Raw genomic sequence first — 16,615 nt, forward strand, 5'->3', positions numbered from 1 at the left:
GTGTGCCTTTCATAAAATTTGCATATTTAGAAGGTTTGTGAAATCAAAACCAGCAATTGGGAGTCTGTGCCTTGCCTCACATTTTGATAAATAAATTGCATAAGGATTTAAAATCCATCCCCAATAAGGATGATACACACTGGATTAGAATTAAGGGATTTATTTAGTTTTCTTTCCCCAGAAATCCAAGATTACTTCATGTCAAAACAGTGTCTCGAGAATGTGTAAATATCAAAAGGCTTTACTTCAAACTTCATTTGGAAATGAAGACTCATATTTCCAAAATGTATTATCATTATGATTTGCTATTTTGTGTAATTTTATTTCTGAAAGTAAGTAGCTTGCTTTTCACTAAGCAAAACTTGTTAAATTATACTTGTAAAATATTACTTTGTCAATGTAGTGATGCATAAATATATTATTTATATGTAAATTCTTAGATTCATTACTTGAAATTTGCATTAATTATATCTATGTAATTAAAACACGTTACTATGGTATGTTTAACATTTTCATGCTACTTGAAAAATACCACCAAGTTACCTCAGAATGGAAAGATGAAAGTATTTTACATTCATTCTATACCTTAAGAATTATGATAACATAAATACAATAGATTAGTGTATATAGCTCTATACTTAAGAAATGCACCCTTATCTAAATTATTTCTTAATTAATGAGCATATTTTTGTTTTTTCTGATAGTGTGTGCATTTTTTGATTCTATAGGTAACTGTTTATTAACTGGTGGTGAAAGGCTCTAGAACATTGATTGTAGGTACAATGTGATATAGCATTTATTAAGGTGTGAAACTACATTCCTAAATTTAATAGTACTGTAAGCCAATGGTGAATCCAAACAAACAAACTAAATTCTGTTCTAATATCTGAACAAACTTCATAATTCTGATCTCTGAGTGACTATCTTAAAAACCATTACTGAAGAATGGATCTCAGTAATGCTTTTGGAAAAGGAAGTCCTTTCTTTGGTGACCCATTAATTACATTGAGTAAACTGCCACTTAATCAGTTTATGAAGCTGGCCATATGCTTTATAGAATATATGCTAAATTGTAGATTTCAAACTTTTGTCAGTGGAACATGAATTTTTATGTGCACTTTGAAAATGGAGATAAAACCTTGAAAGTTAATTTATTAAGAGTGATATTAAAAATCTGCCACATTTTTTTTTGTTTTTACCTTGATTTTTTTTTTAAAGTTTTAGGTTACATGTGTTATTCATAACAAAAGTCTTGTTTCCCTTCTTTTTTTCTTTCCTCCCACTTGACTAATATCCCTTTAATTGAAGTCACATGTATCCCGGGGGAAATGGAAGATTTTTCAATAAGGCAGAATTCACTAAATAACCACTTTTTTTGTTTAACCTTAGATTACCCCATTCTTACCTTACCTTTATAGTGTGGAGTGTAAAGGAGAAATAAAATTTCTTCTACCCTTCTAAGTTCTTACCTGGAACTCCTATAATAAAAGGAGGTTAATAAGCAAAAACAAAACAAAACAAGTTCCTTCTGTATACCATTGGTGTACATAGGAGACTCCTGGGGAAAAAAACAAGTAACTCCCAAGTACTTAAAAATATCATCTTGACCAGACCATGAAAAGGGAAAGAAAGGAGTGGGTGAGGGTAGTCATATTTTCTCTTTTAGGAAAGATGAATGAATCTTTAGAAGAATAGGTGGGGGATATGATAGTTTGTTATAATGTTTGAGTTTGGTGACAATTATTAGTCTTTTCTCCCCTTTGGTTGCTCTCCCTTGGTTGATGGAATGCCAGGGATTTATGACAATGAGTTCCTTTTTGGAATATCTATCTTTTAGATAGATAGATAACAGTTCAGAGAAAGCCTTGTGTGAATTTCCTTTTTTTCAATGTGTAAAGCTCAAAATATTCTTTATACAAAAGCAGCATATTTTGGTGTGCATTGTACTGTGCACTAGTCCTATTTTAGGGAGGTATATTCTGCTACCGTTTGGGGGTTTGTTCTGAATCTCTCTGGAGATTCTGGTGAGGGTTAAGTAATACATACTCTAGAATGATTCTAGAATGATTTCCTTATGCATTATTTTTTCAAAAAAGCATTAGGATATTGAGGAAGTTGTCATGAGACTATAGTAATACTAAGGGGAGTAGAATCAGATTAATTTCATTTACACGGTGCTAACCAGAGTACATTTGTGATCCTTCTTTTACTTGGGCAAACAAGCTGCTTGCTGAATTGTGCTGGTAGAGATAACCCTTAATTCCTCTGTATCCTGTTTTTGAATCATTTCATTAAACAAAAGCCTTTGAGTCTTCTTTTGTTGCAGAGAACAAATGATTAGATTTTAGGAACTGTAGCTACTTTTGTTATTCACGAATTCCAGAGCCTTTCAAAATTTATCATTCACATTCTCAGCTCTGCACACAATCAGTCATTATGTCAGCAGCTGCCCAGGGAGTCTCACTTCAGTTCATTCAGCCAAATAATAACCATCAGGACAAGGACTGCTACGTTAAAAATAATAATAAAATTAAAGCCTTAAATAGCAGAGGTTTTTTTTTTATTTCTGTAGTTAAAAATTAATAACTTATATTCAATAGAAATTCCATTGTACATTTTGACAGGTATGGAAAAGTTATATTTGCGTTGAAAATGAAATTGATTGGATTGATGTTTTAATAATAAGAAAGGTTATAAAGGGCTCCATTTTCAAATAAATGACTTCATATGATTTATTAGAGGCCACCATTACTTAATCATATGTTGGCATTTGTTTTTTTACTTCAATGGGTGCACAATCAAAAATCTGTAATAATTTGAATAATTACAAATTTTGAAATAACTCTAATGCCCACAAAGGATTCCATTCCCTATAATAGAGATATTCAGCTTGTTATGTATTGAATACTTAGCTTGTTTTTGAATATGTGATACATATGTGATTAAGTTAGAAAATAATAAATTAGAAAATATTTTGTTTTTTTTAAGATTTATTTATTTATGCATACAACAACTGGGGTACAGGCCAGATGTGTGGGGTGTGAAAAGGTTCACCAGAAGCAGAACAGGCAGATTGACTGAAATACACTGCTGAGGGTAGCAGCAGGCGAGTAAGGAGAGGTCTGCGGTTCCATGTGGGTTGCTCCCTGGCTGGGGATCGAACTCGTGCTGCAGTGGCTGTGGGTAGATTCCTAGTGCTTCATCCCAACCCTTGTGCCACCAGGGAGGCCCCAAAAATAATTATTTTGAATTACTGCTTCAGTTTTCTCTATCCTCCCACCATGACCACCCTCCCCATCTTTTTTTTCCCCTCCTTTTTATGATATGTCAATTCTGACATGTAATGATAGACATATCACTGTTCAGAACACTGAAACAAAGCATTACATATAACAAGGAATAAATATTAGTCTATATAATATCATAATGAGGATGTGTCAGAGACACTTTCATAAAAATCATTTTATAATGTCAGGTTCTCATTATGTTAAATGCCCTTGATCATGTTCTTTTCTGCTAATATCTTAAATGAAAGCCTGTGTTTTTGTCAGCATCCTCACTTAATTCCCTTCAAATTCTAAAAATAAAGGAAATGAGAGGTAAATGCTGACTCAGATTATCAGTTTGCTGGCATTTGCTTTTAAGTCACATATGGAATTAAAGGCATCAATCTATATACAATGTTGCCACTGTCTTCTGAACACTACATCTTTGAAGAGATGTTTTACTTTAAGAGTCTATCTATTTGAACAAATGAGGAGCTTTATGTGAATTTAAATTCATTTTTGGTTTAAAAAAAAGATGTATATGCCAGATGACCAGAACTCTCAATTATTGGCAAAGACTCAGTAAGTAGTATTTCAGTGTAGTAAATCCAAAGTAGTAGGGATACTTTCTTAAATTATTGCCAATAAAATTTGCTGTTTATAGTAGAAAATATATCTAATATCCTTTATTATTACCACTATTCAGTTATCACATATTGCCACATTTATTATCAATACTGGGATCCAGTTTACTTTTTAGCAAGCATATTGTAGCATGCTGTAGAATGGAATTTTTACATGTTTCAGAATATATTTTGTATAAGTTGATTAATAATGGATTATTCTCACAATTTATTTTAATGAGAGAAAAGAACATAGAGTTGAAATTTGATATGTTCATGTTCACGGAGTAACTTATTGTCATATATAACGCCAGTAATTTAAGTTATCCCAGGTTACTGATGTCATATCCTTTCGCTTTCCAATGCTAATGTTTCTAAAGGGTTACTATGATTTTGCAAATATGTTAAAATCTGTCAAACAACTATACATACTCTAAATGCATAAATCTTTCAACAAATATGATACAGGGTTAATATGAATCTAGAATGGACCAGCTAATGAATGCCAAGCTTAATGTACAATCTATTTTTTGAATAAATCATACAGGAAAATTGCAGAGAGTGTAAATTACATAGCCATCATAAATCAATATCTTTTAGATTGCTCTGCCTTAGATAAGGGGTAGCACTGCAGAGGCCAGGGCATACTTGAAAGTAAATGAGAGGAAAGCAGTTAAAGTGAGAGAAGAACACCCATTAAGGAAAGGAAATGCTCAGAAAATTATTATAAAAGTTGAGTACACAAATTACACCTCCCTGGGCAGTGGTTATTTTATGCAGAGTGCTTGCTTGAATAAGAATGCTCATGATGATTTTCAGTATGTGACTATTGCCAGGACTAAGATCTTTGAACTGTTCTTGCAAATTGCCCTAGAGCTTAAAAATGAATTTGCTGAATTTGAGCATCATTAATATTATTTCTAAATAGGTATTTTTACTCACTGTTAAAACTACAGTTCGTGGTTTCTGCTCTAATCTCAATTTGATATAAAAAACTACCATAGAAGCGACTAGTAATCTCTTAAAAATTTTTTCCCTATTTAATGAATTTTAATCTAATCATGTTTTATTATAAGAACATACTTTGCCACCCATTTTACATTTCTATTGGCTAAATGACAAAAAATATTAACAACAATAAAAAGATATGGGTTCAAAATATCACTTTTAAAAATATTGTCTATACTGGCAAAACAAGTATTGTGAGGAGATGTGAACAACTTTTTTAAAAAGGCTTTTCACAGGATCATATTAACTGCCAGGAAGTTTTGCCAAACAGATTTTAAGGGGAAAATCAGGCTATCCTAACTGTCCAAATGTTTTCTCACGTTTCAAACAAGCAGCTGCTGGGAGTTCCTGCCAGTAGTAAACCTTTCAGACAGAATGTGAGCAGCTGCCAATCTTATGTCAATATTTTAAATTCACTTAGAACCATCCTAGTTGTATAAAAACTTATCTTTCCCCCAAAGGGCTAATAGATAACTCTTTTTGGTTCTTTGCCTCCATTTACTCCCCTAGTGGTGAAATGGATAAATAAGCCATTTTGATAGATTCCTTTGAATGTTAGGAGCAAGAACACATACCAGTTAGTCAGTTAATAAGGACAAATCTGAAATAAGAGCAAATGCATAAAAATTTTCTTATCAGCAAATACAGGTATAATGAAAATATCTAGTGCTAGAGCTTTTTCTTTTTCTTTTTTTTTAAGGAACATTAGAAAATTCTCTTCAGAAACTGAGAAACTGACAGATCAAGGTTGGCAAAAGCAAGAAACAAATTTCTAAAAATTAGTTTCAAGGTGTCTATTGAGGATAAATGCTGCAGAATAAATATTTACTTGACTAATATTACAATTTAAAGAATATATCCTAATCTATGGTTTAAAGGAATTTTCTTTATTATAGATGAGACTCTAAAGTGAAATAATTATTGTGTTATTGCGTGTGTCAGTTGAGAGGGAACAAATTGGTAGTAATTGTTCTTGAGATCAGAGTTAATGAATATTTATTTTCTATATTAGAAGGATTCTGTCTTATATGTGGTTGATGGGTAATAGTTGGTTGTGAGTGAGAAGGTAAAGGAATGAGGGAATGCTAAGATGAGGTGATTATATGAGGTCTACTGTGCATGAAAACTGATAATTTGTACAGAGCCAAATCTGTTATAAAATCTCTACTGAGAGAGATTTTGAAGAAAATGGTTTAATATTCACCCTAACATTGTGTGTTTCTATGTAACACTTAGTCACTGATATCCTTTGCTTTTCAGCCTTTTGAGTTATGTCATCTCAATTTTATGAAAGACCTACTGGCTGATATACCCAATTAGTATCTATTTTTGCTAACAGAAATAAATCCAAAGATGATTTTTGATTTTAAAAGTGTCATAGAGAAGAGGAAATTTCTTCTCCCCCCTCTGGATTCTTCTGAGGTTAATTGAGCCACTAAATAAACATCAAAAAGATTAGTAGGAGAAAAGAACACATTTAATTACGTGTGTATGGAGCTCTAAGACTGCAAAGCAAAAATGAGGATATATATCCTGAACTAATGAAGGGGAAAAGGCCTGATACTTCAAGGCAAGAGGAAGGGGCTACATGATGAGGAAAGGGTCATTCATCTGAGGGAAACCAGATATACACTATAATTAGATGTTTGCCCTGTCATAATTGATAGGCTTTTTCTAACAGAATGTCTATTTCTGGTAAAAACCCTAATTCTGGATTACACTCCCAATTTTCACTCTAGGCACTTAAGGGAGTGGTAAAGTTTCTAAACAGTCTATAGTCTGCAGGGCCTGAATTGGCCTCAGCTTGAAATAATCCATCTGGCAAAGCGACATGTCTTGGGAAGGTCTATTCTGAACATCTTGTAGAGACCTATTCTTCAAAGAAAAAGGCAGAAAGTGAAACTAGTGTTTAGTGTTTGTTTTGCAGCAGCTGCGAGAGAGCATTGTGTTCTTTGAGTAGGAAGAGTGGGCACCGCCAAACTTCCCTGGGAACTATTTTGTACAGGCTGTGTAATGGTAATATCATTTCTACTTTTACTATAAGTTAGTGTTACTTGGCATTTTATGTGTTGTTTGGTAGGTTATTTTTTAGGTCTGGGAACCATAAACTTTTTATTTTCATATAAATTTATTATAATTTCATCCTTTCTTTATGCCATATTAGTTTTTAAAAACAATTTTTTCATGGCAAGAAAAGATAAACTCTTGCCATATGTGGCAACATGGATGGAACTAGAAAAAATATATGCTAAGTGAAATAAGTCAGAGGGAGAAAGAAACTATCAGATGGTGTCATATGTGAAATAGGGAGAAACAAAAAAAGAGTCAACATCATCCCAATAATGAACTCTAGAAATATGACTGTAGAATTGAGTCTAATAGAGGGGACAGAAGCACAGAGAACCTTATTATTTCAATACCAGATACCCATTAGTGAATTAATGAATACCAAGTTGAATTCTAAGAAAGCTGCTAAATTCAAAATGGCATCCTACTATTTTTTTTTTCCCCAACAAATGTGGGAAATTTGCTGTATTGCATTAATTTTTAGAGTGAGTTCAATGAGTGGCATTCCTTAGTATGTATATATTCTATTACATTTTTGAAAAATAAGTCATATTAGCTGGTGTTACTATCCAAACTTATAACTCTTGTTTATGGAATTAATACACAAAATATTTACTTCTAGGCTCAGTATCTTTAATGTTAATTGTGTAGTAGTGGGATTCTCAGAGCCTGGGATATAGATTGTCAACATTGGATTCCACTTTGAACCTTTCACTGTTGTGTAGTCTTAGGGAGAGAATCACTTTGTGTTTCTATTACTCAGTTTTCTCATCTGCAAATAGGGAATAATCATATTATCTCTCAAGTAGGTTGTTTAAAGATGAATGTTTTAGTGTACTGATTTTAGTACTTAGGATGTATCCCTGCAAATGGAAATATAATTTCAGAGTTGACAGTTATTAAGTGGTACTGATATATTTGGTTTATGCAGTCTTTATTTTTTTAACATCACTAGTAAATGGTCCTATTTGTGATTTTTACTTGAAGCAGTTGAATAGAATTGAAGCAATAGAAATTGCTTCTGGAAAAATGTTATTTGACTAAATCTATCAATTTTATTTCTTGGAGTCTTATACCTTTATAATAAACACTAAGATCTGATACACTTTACATCTTAGTGGGTAGCATTTTGCATCTGAATTTGGGATTTTTAAGGTTAACACAGCTTCCTTCCTCAGGTTTTTAAAGTCAGTGAGTCTAAGTTCTTAAATATAAGTGTTGAAATTTATGAATGGCTATACAGAATAACTAGCATAGTTTGATTCTATTATTGAATAAGGTAACTAAAGAATGGACACCAAACTTAGATGGTTTCATAAAACATAGATTTTTTTTTAGAATATAAAGATGCATTCGACTTTGCAAAAATCATTTAAAAGAAATATATTTAAAGCCAACATAGAATCTCTGCCTACTCACAAGGCATCATGTTCAGCATTAAGGGAAGATAATAGATAGCTTGTTTTTTCAAGGTTGTGAACATGTTCATTCTCTGCTCTAGGTAGCAGCTGTGGCTGCTGTGCACAGATGTGACAAACTCTCCAGGTAAATGAGAGCTACAATGTTGTTTGTGTAGCTGCTGCTGATAATTGTAGAATATTTGTGCAGTAGCCCTCCTACCTTGCTCTTCTGCTGCATTCATAGTTGCAAAGACTACTTTGTGTGATTGGTTTTGCCTTCAGGTAATTGATTCAATCCTTGTTTCTCATTTTGTAGGGGAATGTATTTGATTTTAAGCCAATAGTTGTGCAACAACTTTCAATGGAATACCCACTGCACTATTGTAGATGAAATCCCCTCTGTGCACTTCAGGTTATGAGTCTCCCAGCTTGTTTGTTTATGTTGCTGGGTAAAGTGATTAAATACCCCACCCCACCTTTGGGTTATGCTACTGAAAAACAAACTCCTAAATGGCAAACCATAGTGAGGAAACCTCTTTTTAAACAAAATATGTGTAAGTTTTATACCTGAGTGTTTTTTTTTTTTTTTACAGTGTATAATTTCAGACTTGAATAGTATATAAATATTTTCAGGTTATATTGTATTTATTCATCCCTCTCTATTGCATTAAAATTTTCAGATGTTCATGTTAGGAGAAGTTAGTTGCATGGCGTGTGTGTCTGTGTGTATGCCTACCATATACTAACATGTTTCTGTGGTTCTGGTTATATCTATTTTAACAAGCTCCATAGGGTCTTGATTAGTATAACTTCTCTAGGGTGTCTTATTGATTTATATCTCATAAATGAGTGATACTAATACCGTGAGTGCTTACTGAAATCCCAGGGTGTTATGGACCTTTGATAGGGAGGTTCTTCCCATCTTAAGATAAGAATCACCTGACATGATTCTGACATTCTTGAAAGTGAATCATTTTAATCGGTGTGAGACTGGTGCCTTTTGGAAACCATTGTCTTCAGATACTACTGCTTAACATGCAGGAAAAGAAAGCAATTTCTGGATCATATTCATAACTCACTAAACTAGGAGACAAGATTGAATTATTAAATTATGAAGACAAGATCTTATTATTCAAAATCAAGTACTAATGTTTTGTTTTCAACTGTAAGCCCCTGCCTTGCATAAACTATTTGCAGGGATAATTTGAAATACTTAATTGTCTGAAATAGCCGATTTTGCAAGCAATTTTTTCCAGTTGTTTTACTTTTAAGTCTATAATTAAAAAATACATATTTTTGTTACAATTCTTAATATCTTTCCTGAAAAATTAAGTTTTAGTCCAGATTTGAATTTTTCAGTAGTGGAACTTGTATTAGAATGTCCACATTATTTTGTTACTGAACTTATTTAGGATATTGCACTCCTTCCAAAGAGTTCACATTTAAAATACTAAAACAGGGCCTCCCTGGTGGCACAGTGGGTTGAGTGCAGTGCTGTGAAGCTGTCTGCTGACTCTTCAGGATGGGTTTGATTTCTGGCCAGCCAGCGAGATACCCACATGGCATGGTAGACCTCTCCTCTCTCACCCATTGCTCCCCTTAGCAGTACTTTTGGTCTGTCTGCCTGTTCTGCTCCCCACTCTGTCTCTGGTGAATCTTCTCACCCTCCTGCACCTCTGTCCTGTACCCAAGCTCTTGTGTAAATAAAATAAATCTTTTTAAAAAAAGAAAAAATAAAATACTAAAACAATTATGTTACGATGGTGCTGTCGAATGGACTGTAAAATCAAGGAGATGTCTGTGTACCTAAGTATGTATAGTGGAAGAAACATGGTCTTGGGTAGATTCTTTGTAAAGTGTTTGTTTTTATTTAACTAAAGCGATTGTTGCCTTTAGTACATGTGTGTTTGCTATTACCAGGTCTTCCCATTGTTATGGAGAAGTAGTTTTATCTAGGTTTCCATGTGAACTTTATAGTTTTAAAATGTTGCCTTAAATTAAAAAAAAATTCCATGTAATTATTTGTTAATAATTACTTCAGAGGAAAAAATAAAGTTGTATAGTATCTTTCCATACAGTCTTTTAGTTTTCTAAGTCTCAGGTTATCCTTTGTTTTAAAAAATTGAGACCAAATTAATATCAACCAATATGTATATCACTGAGGTTCTATTCAATGTTTTTTGACAGTAACATAAAATTGTGTAACTATCACCTAAAAAAAAAAATAGAAAATTTTCATAACCCCGGTGCCCCTTTTCAATCAATGCCCCATCCCTCACATTTTACCATTTTCTAGAATTTTTTTAAAGGACAAAGAAATTTTGTCTTTACATCAGATGAAGCCCAAGGGCTGCAGCTACCATTGACAACCTCCTACTACAAAGAAAACAAAACAGACTCATTCTGTTGGTCCAGAGAAGAAGGAAGGGAAATAATAGTTGTCTAATGCTTCCTCTGAGCAAACCACTTAATATCCATTATTGAATACCTGTGTGCAAAGAGTCTGCTGTTTTAAAGCATCGTTTTCTACATTCAGGCACTGAAGCTCATAATGAAAGGTGATGTGCCCAATGTCAAATAAGTAGTGGCTGAGATGAGAATGAAAAACCAGAACCATCATTTAAGATATTGGTTCTGTTGGAAGCCTGAAACTATGTTTTTTTTTTAAATTAATATGCTAATCAAAAAGAGTTGTCTATAAGATTATTAGAGGATGACAATATGTAAAATATATTGATTATTTGTTAATCACCTAACACCATTCTGAGATACTCTTTCCAACCTCACATTAAAACATAGGAGGTCGTATGTTTGTTCCTTGTTTACTGATTAGGAAAATAAGGATCAGTGATATTAGGTATCATATCCAATTTACATATCAAAAGCATCACAGCTAGAATTTAAATAAGATTTTTAAACTGAGCACTGTGCTTTCTATAAAACCCTTTGGTTACCGTATATAAATATATAAACTCTTTGGTTACCATATATAAACATACCATATTAAAAATATATATATATATATTTGAAGATTTATTTATTTATGCATTCAAGAGCTGGTGTGTAGGCCAGAGGTACGGGGGTCGTGAAAGGTTTCACCAGAGACACAGTGGGGAGCAGAACAGGCAGATTGACTGAAATACACTGCTGAGACAGGAGAGGTCTGCTGCACCATGTAGGTTAACTCCTTGGCCAGGGATTGAACTCTTGGCTGGGGATCGAACTTGGACCACAGCATGATAGTTTGAGATTGCTGAGACTTAATCTCTATTCCACCAGGAGGAACTAAGTGGGACTCATTTGATTTTCCAGAAGCAAGAAAAATATGAAGGAAGAAAGGAAGTCACATCTGCTATTTACTTTTCTAGAAATCTCTTTAAAGTCAGTAAATGAAGAGACAGGTTGGTGGTTCAGTTCTGAAGTCAAGACATGTGGTACCCTGATTTGACTCTGCCACAGTTCTGCAGTGGGGAATTAGATCAGTTTATACAAACACCTTTTTTTTTTTTATTTTTGCCTCTATCAACTAAAATGCAGGAAAGCAACCTGGGGAGGAGAGTGTGTTATTAGTATCTCATCTACTCATTATCTATTTGTGACAATTAGCAAGGCAGTTACTTCCATGTAATAACTTCCTTACTGCTGTGTAGTGATGATAATTTATTGTACTAAAAAAAAAAGACTTATGTACATGACTTTTCTAATAAATCATTTATAGTATAGTAGTTTCTTCAAGTAAGAATAACCTCCTTAGAGGTTAGGAGGAAAAGGAAGAACAGACTAGAAGGAAAAGGACAATAAGGATGCTTATAATTCATTCACTCAGAGTTTTGGTTTATTTGTGTTTCACCAATGGGCCTATAATAAATGGGAATTCTTCACAAAAACTTCTCTACCACGATTTTTCACCCCCAAATATGAAAGATTTGATTTGTTTATCCCATAAATCATCTTTCCAAGAAAGCGAGCTGTTCTTGCAATAGGATGGCAGATGGAGCAGCTTTTTACCAGTGGGGGGTTTTGTTCTTTGCTGCCAAGGATATTGAGGAAAGGAGGTATTAATGCTAATATATCTGTTTTTCTCCTTTGCAAGCAACTTTACATATAAAGAACTTACTCATTTTGGGATCTAAATTATTATTTTTTGGCACTTGGCACATAGCAGAAATTGTGTGCTGAATGTATATCTACTATTTAACCTTTAAACAGTAGATATAAATGTAATATATGGTTAAAGACTCTTCTGCTTATTGAATTTAAAAAAGTCAGGGGAAGGTTTAAGAAGGTCTAGAAAACATTTCAGGTATTGTCTCTTGCTACTCAGTTTCTAAGATCATGTAGAGATATAAGAGCTCTTTGAAAAGTGGAGATTTTCTTTCCCCTTACTAAAATCTAAAAATAAAATATTTATATATAATGGACCAACTGCCATTCTGATTAAAAATTCAAAAAGCACTTATTAAATGACCACAGTTTTATAGAGGAAAAGAGTGTTGAGGCTCTTGTTAAACTATGCTCAGAGTTTTGGTTTCTAATATTTGTACAGAGAGTTTTGTTCTCTCTTTTGACTTTTACAGTGGCTGCTGAAATGCAGGGTCTCTTTTCTCCCTGCAAAGAACAATACCTATTTCCCATTCTCTGCCAGGTCATGGATTATTCCAGGGTGTAGTCAAGTGATCAGTCCGTTGGGACACATCATTATATCCTGGTCTTTGCTGTCTTCAAAGAGAATACTTTGTGAGATTTATTAGTTTTCTCAAGCAGTCACACGTGTATTGAAATTGCGAGATCAGATCCAAAATCCTTTGAGCTTTTTTGGAATAAAGATAGTATGTGAAAATGATGAGCATCCTCATTACAATTACGATTCGAAGAAACCTTTCTTCATGCCCTTTAAGATCAGCTTATATATTTTTAAGAGTTCCTTTGTTCCCCTTTTCTTTGATCTGCTTTTTACTTGTCCCACTTCAGGGGAAGATAATTGAATCACCTCAGGCTGAGTGCTTGTGGACCCTACAAATTTAATGCCTCTAAATAAATTATGCATGCTGCATAGGAGTTAGAGTGGAATGGGTATATTTCAGTCCGGGTTGTGATTTCAGATGAGCAGTTAATATATTAGGGGTCTTGTATCATTTTGATAGAGAGGGGATAAAAATGGATATCTAGATCATAGGCAAGGACATTCCACTCTGTGCCAAATTTCAGCAATATATAAAATAAACCCTCTGTTTTCTAAATTTCTAATCCTGACCACCGAATGAGATCCTGACAAAAAAATAAAAACAAAAAATAGCATATAATTTCTAATATATCATTCAGGGTAGTATAGGCCATGTTGCAGTGACAAATAAAAGTTGTAATGCAATAAATGTTTTATCTTTCTTGCTTGTATCCAAAGCATAAGAAGTGATTTTCTTGTGTATTTCTTCTCTAAGTGATTTGTAGACCTAGATTGCTTCCATTTTGTTTTTATCCTTTCTGGAAGATCTGGTTTCTAATGTTACTGTGGCAATATAAAGCATGATGGAAGACCAGAAGGTGTATTTTGAGGGCCAGATCTGCTGGCATTTCATGGTCCAAAACTCAGTCACTTCACTGCAGACCTATGTAGATCTGGGCCTATAACTTCATTGCAAGGACCTGGGAAAAGCTGTCTTTATGTGTCCAGGAAGAAGTATCATGTAATAAATAGATTGCCTTTCCTTACCCATAGTTAATGTACCTATAAACTCATATAACACAATCTGTGCCTTCACCCCCAGAGTCACTTTCAAATCATGATATGTACACTTAGGTACCTTATATGTTTTAGTGTTAAGAAAAGTTTAGAAAGGAAGACAAAAGTTGGAAAACAGATGCTTCGACTTCAAGATTTGTTGTAAAGCTGGTAATTAAGACACTATGTTGTTGTTGAAAGAATACGAACATTCCTCTTATAAAAAGATCAATGAAACAGAAAAAAAAAAGTCAACATATAGACCCACACATACTCAACTCATTACTTACAGAGGAGCAAAGGCAATTTAATGGAGAAAGGCTAGTCTTTTCAGGAAATGATATTGCAAAACTGGATATCAGAATGCAAACTATATGAAACTGGGAACAAACTTTAATCCTTCACAAAGACTAACTAAAAATGGATCAAAGATCCAAATTTAAAACATAAAACTATAAAATTCCTAGAATATAACATAAGATATAGTTTAGTTAACCTTGGACTTGGTGAGAAATTTATATATATATAGCCACTTAAGCAATGAAAGAAAAATACTGGTAAGTAGGTCTTCATTAATATTAAATAAACAGACAAACTTCTCTGTGAAAGAAACTGTTAAGAGAAATGAAAAGAGAGGTCATGTGGGAGAAATTGACAAAACACATATACGATGAAAGACTGGTATCCATTATATACAAAGAAATCTTAAAACCAAAGATAAGAAAAAAAAATCAGTTAAAAAAGTGGAAAAATTATCTAGCAGACAAATCACCAAAGATACACAGTTGTTAAATAAGCATATGAAGATATGTGTAATATGATATGACATTTGGGAATTGTAAATTAAAATAACCATACACCTATTAAAATGACTAATAGGAGAAACACTGGTAACACCAAATATTGGCAAGGATATGGAATAGGAGCTCATTCACTGCTGACAGGAAATGTAGAATGCTACTACCACTTTGGAACACAGTTTGGCAATTTGTTACAATGCTTTTACCATATGATCCAGCAATTGTGTTCTTTGGTATTTACCCAAGTGAGTTAAAAACCTGTCTCCACAAAATTCTGCACAGAAAGTTTTTTAGAAGCTTCATTTATAGTTACCAGGACTTGGGAAGATATCCTTCAGTAGGTGCATTAATAAACAAACTGTAGTACATCCAGATAAATGGGATATTATTCACTGATAGACACAAAAAAGACATGGAAGTATCATGAAGGCATATTGCTTCATATGATTTTGTACTATATAATTCCAACTATATTATTTTTGAAAAAGTACAATTTTGGACTATGAAAAGATGACTGGTTACCAGCCAAGTGGGAGAATGGAAAAAGGATGAGCAGGTGGAACACGGGGAATAGAGGGCAGATCATGGAAAATATAGGGCATATATAGGACTTTCCTATTGGGCATTTTATGTTTTTTTTAAAAAAAACATTTTAGTTATTTATACAAGAACTGGAGTACATGTCAGAGGTGCGGGAGGTTGAGAGAATTCTCCAGAGAGAGAGTGGGGAGCAAAACAGCCAGACAAACCGAAAACACTGCTGAGGGGAGCAGAAGGTGAGACAGGGGAGGTCTGCCACGCTATGTGGTTTTCTCCCTGGCTGGCCGGGAATCGAACCTGTGCTGCAGAGGCTGCGGACAGATTCACAGCGCTGCCCTTAACCCGCTGCGTCATCCCCTATTGGGCATTTTAGTGAATACATGTCACTATACATTTGTGAAAACCCATAGAATGCACAACACAAAGAATAAGTCCTAATGCAAAGTATAAGTAATGCACAGAATCTTTAGTTAAGTATATTCAGTAGCAGCTCATCTGTAAAAAAAGGTTCTGTGCTAATGTAAGATGTGACTATAGGAGGCACTGTATATATATATATATATATATATATATGTTTGGGGACTGGGTGAGTGTTACATTTTGTACCTTCTGTTTGAATGTTGTTGCTTTTATTTTTTTATAAACCTAGAACTTCTCTAAAAATAAAGTCTGTTAACATAAAAAAATGAAATGCAGCATCCATCATTTCTCCTTACTCTATCAGATGATCTTGTATTTTTGTTGAGTACAAACTCATCCAGCATATATTGATTTTGTATTTTCTGAATTTATCTACCTTTTACTATAGTCATGGCCCTTTTCCTATCCTACATGGTAAAGGTGAAGACTTTCTCATACCGTTAGATCCTTGAAATGTTTTAATCTTGCAGTAGATTATAATCAGCTTACTCCCACTTGGTGATGCTCAACTGGGGGGACTTGCCAACATCTAGAAACATTTCTTGATTGTCACAGTTGAGGGGACTGGGATGTGTTGCCTATGTATTACTAGAATACAGTGGTCAGCAGTGCTTTTAAATGCTCTATAATGTACAGAGCAGCCTTCAACAACAACAAAATATTCACTCCAAAATATTATTAGTCCCATGGTTGCGATTCTGGTAAGCCTTGTTTTCATATTTTGCTATAAGTTGTAAGAATGGGATAGGGAAGATGTGGAGAGGGAAGAGTG

The 16,615-nt window shown here is 33.7% G+C and overlaps 1 protein-coding gene across 19 annotated transcripts in view; it reads left to right on the forward strand.

Annotated features, from left to right (window-relative positions):
• ADGRL3 (adhesion G protein-coupled receptor L3) overlaps positions 1-16,615 on the forward strand; it is a 766,591-nt gene that overhangs the window by 95,269 nt on the left and 654,707 nt on the right. Inside the window, exon 1 of one of the 19 annotated variants that reach the window (XM_054688016.1) lies at positions 7,580-8,509. The exons of the other annotated variants lie outside the window; for them this stretch is intronic. The gene's annotated coding sequence lies outside the window, so the exon portion shown is untranslated. Of the gene's footprint in view, positions 1-7,579; positions 8,510-16,615 lie in introns of those variants that run through there. 19 annotated transcript variants of the gene reach the window in all.

This window comes from Talpa occidentalis, unplaced genomic scaffold, assembly GCF_014898055.3.
Source record: "Talpa occidentalis isolate TD23 unplaced genomic scaffold, MPIMG_talOcc4v2.1 talOcc4.6, whole genome shotgun sequence".
Classification (NCBI taxonomy): Eukaryota; Metazoa; Chordata; class Mammalia; order Eulipotyphla; family Talpidae; genus Talpa; species Talpa occidentalis.